At 42.4% G+C, this 2988-nt stretch overlaps 1 pseudogene; it reads left to right on the top strand.

The window, feature by feature from the left end:
* The first annotated feature begins 347 nt into the window (after positions 1-347).
* LOC126261181 (5S ribosomal RNA) lies at positions 348-464 on the top strand (annotated as a pseudogene).
* The last annotated feature ends 2524 nt before the right edge of the window (positions 465-2988 follow it).

The raw sequence follows: 2988 nt of genomic DNA, 5'->3' as shown, positions 1-2988 counted from the left end.
AAACAGTGGTCGCTGAAGAGGAAGGCAGCAGACTGTAATCGAGAAAGAAAGACACAGTGGCAGTGGCAGTGAAAAAGAAAGACAACGGCGGTGGGACAGAGAGACAGTGAAAGCGGCAGAGAAGAAGACAGTGCTAACAATGAGCGAGAGGAAGAGTTGAAGACAGTGACAGTGGGAGAGACAAACAAGAGAAAGTAACAATGAGGGAAATAGGAGATAATGCTAATGGTTGAAAAAGGAGACAGTGAAAGAGAGACAGTGGCAGTGACATGGAGATGCTGAGTATGAACGCTTAGTTACAAACAGAAACTGAGTAAAATGATTTAGAATGTTATGAGTTAATAGAGGGCAACGGCCTTGCCGCAGTGGATACACCGGTTCCCGTGAGATCACCGAAGTTAAGCGCTGTTGGGCGTGGCTGGCACTTGGATGGGTGACCATCCTGCCGCCATGCGCTGTTGCCATTTTTCGGGGTGCACTCAGCCTCGTGATGCCAATTGAGGAGCTACTCGACCGAATAGTAGCGACTTCGGTTCAGGATGCCATCATTACGACCGGGAGAGCGGTGTGCTGACCCCACGCCCCTCCTATCCGCATCCTCCTCGGAGGATGACACGGCGGTCGGATGGTCCCGGTAGGCCATTCCTGGCCTGACGACGGAGTCTGTTTTCTGTCTGTCTGAGTTAATAGAGTGCAGATCTGTCTGCACGCCAAAATTTTTGGCGACGTAGGCGGAATGAGAATTGAGGCAGATTGTTCACAGAGAGTTAAGAGGAGTATACTCGCATTTTTTGTACTCCCACATTGGAGTTTTTCAGCTGGTCTAATTCTACCTGACTACTCAGCAAACCACGCTTAAGTGCTTGGCAGAGAGTTCATCGAACCAACTTCACGTTATTTATCTACTGTTCACTCTCTAAAAGCATGCCGGAACAACGAACACTTAAATATTTCCCTGATGGTTCTGTGCTCTCTTATTCTATTACGGTTATAATTTCTCCCTATGTAGCTGCGCGTCAGCAAAATATTTTTGCATTCGGAGGAGACAGCTGGTGATTGAAACTTCGTGACATTTCTCGTAGCAACGAGTATCGCCTTTTTTATTCGCGATTGCCACACCATCTCGCATATCATATCGATGACACTCTGCCCCTTATTCCGCGATAATTCAAAACGAGCTGCCATTCTTTAAACTTTTGTGATGTCCCACGTCCGTCATATCTGGTAAGCATTCCACAACACACGGTAATACTCCAGCAGAGGAAGGCCATGCGTAGCCACTCTTCGGTAGTGTTGTGCCATCTTCTAACTCTTCTGGCCACTAAAATGCCTTCCCCACAACATTAACTGCATGATCGTACCATTTGAAGCTGTTCATTTAAAGTTTTTCATATCAAAGGAGCGATCTGTAGACTAATTGTGAAAAACATTTTATAGCCAAGACCGCATTCATTAAAGTTTATTATTGACGACCTGGTTCCATAGTTTTACCTCATATACTGATCATCAAAAATGTTTTGGTCATAAATCGCGTTCCATTGAGGATTTATCATTATAATGACGACATGGCACGAGTGGAAAATTTATAATGGAGCATGATTTGCAACGAAAAATTTGTGAGGCCCAGAAGATAGATTCAGCTGTCACAACTGGTCGTAAATAATAAATGTTAATGAATGCAATCTTAGTTATAAAATAGTTATTAATTTCTTCATAACAGCAATCCATAGATTTTTAGTTGAACTGACAGCTTTATAAGATTTATCGTGTAAACGAAATTTAATGGATTCCTTTTAGAAGACAAGCAAACACCGGACTTTCACCGCTCGTAAACCCCGGAACACCCCCATTCAGCGGATCGAACAAAAAACAGCCCGACGAGCAGACCGCTTGGGCAAGCCACCACTGGCAAAAAAATATGTGTAGAAGTCACACTACTGCTATTAAACAGCACGATGATGCAAGAAACTGAAGAAAACTTCCACAAAGTAAAAATGACACGCCCAAACAATTTATCAAACTGTTACTAAGAGGAGAACTTCAAAGCGACTAGTTATCAATAAATATTTCCATATCCTGCCCAGAGAAGAACCAAGAAGTAAGAAGGAAGCAGAGAAAAAGCAGGAAGAACAGAAGATTCGCAAGATTGAGACGAAGAAAGAAGATGGGTGAAGAATAGACGACATACCTTCCCAAATCCCTATCCTATTGTAAACTAGTCGTCTGCGAAGTATTACAACGAAAAATGACCGCTTTCAGCGACACATAACGATGACTCTCCCGCATACAAAACCAGTAAACCACGAGATTCTGCACTCACAGCTCCATTCCATTATGGGACCTCCACAACAGCAACACACACTTGCAAAGCCAACAAGGAACGACGAACGAAGCTGTACATCAAATACTTGCCCACATCCATCTCACTCAAGTCCATCACCTTCGTGCAAAAAAAACATTCGCCAACCTCATGCTTAAACATTCATAGGATTGTGTGAATGTGTGAAATCAAATTATGTGATGTAGGAATTGTGCAAAAGAAATGTGTGAAAACCTAAATAAGTTAAGCACACCAGACAGCTAATAAACAACAAAATTACAGACATTGACTATGGACTTAAGTAAAAAAATAGACTATCCATAAAAATAAGTCATTAGTTCTGAAATGGACAGTATATAAAGAACAAAAGTAAGGCATAATAAATACTAAATGCCACTTATTTTCTCCTCATAAAAATTGTTTTGGTTGGCAGGAGAGCCAACACCGTGTTACTAGAGGAGGCCGAAAGGCACGCGTTTTAGCTCACGCAGGCTAGCGTGAGGTCTGGAACAGGACAAGGAAATTAGAATTTAGAAAAACGGACGTAGCTGGTGGAATACTTAACTTTAATCCATTAATGAAGAACGTCGGTCTTGACGGTACATGATTCAAAATATCAATAGTAACTGATAATGGCGCCTTGTTAGGTTGTAGCAAATGACGTAGCT

This window comes from Schistocerca nitens, chromosome 5, assembly GCF_023898315.1.
Source record: "Schistocerca nitens isolate TAMUIC-IGC-003100 chromosome 5, iqSchNite1.1, whole genome shotgun sequence".
Lineage (NCBI taxonomy): Eukaryota > Metazoa > Arthropoda > Insecta > Orthoptera > Acrididae > Schistocerca > Schistocerca nitens.
The sequence above is the reverse complement of the archived record's forward strand: the minus strand, read 5'-3'. Positions and strand labels throughout refer to the sequence as shown.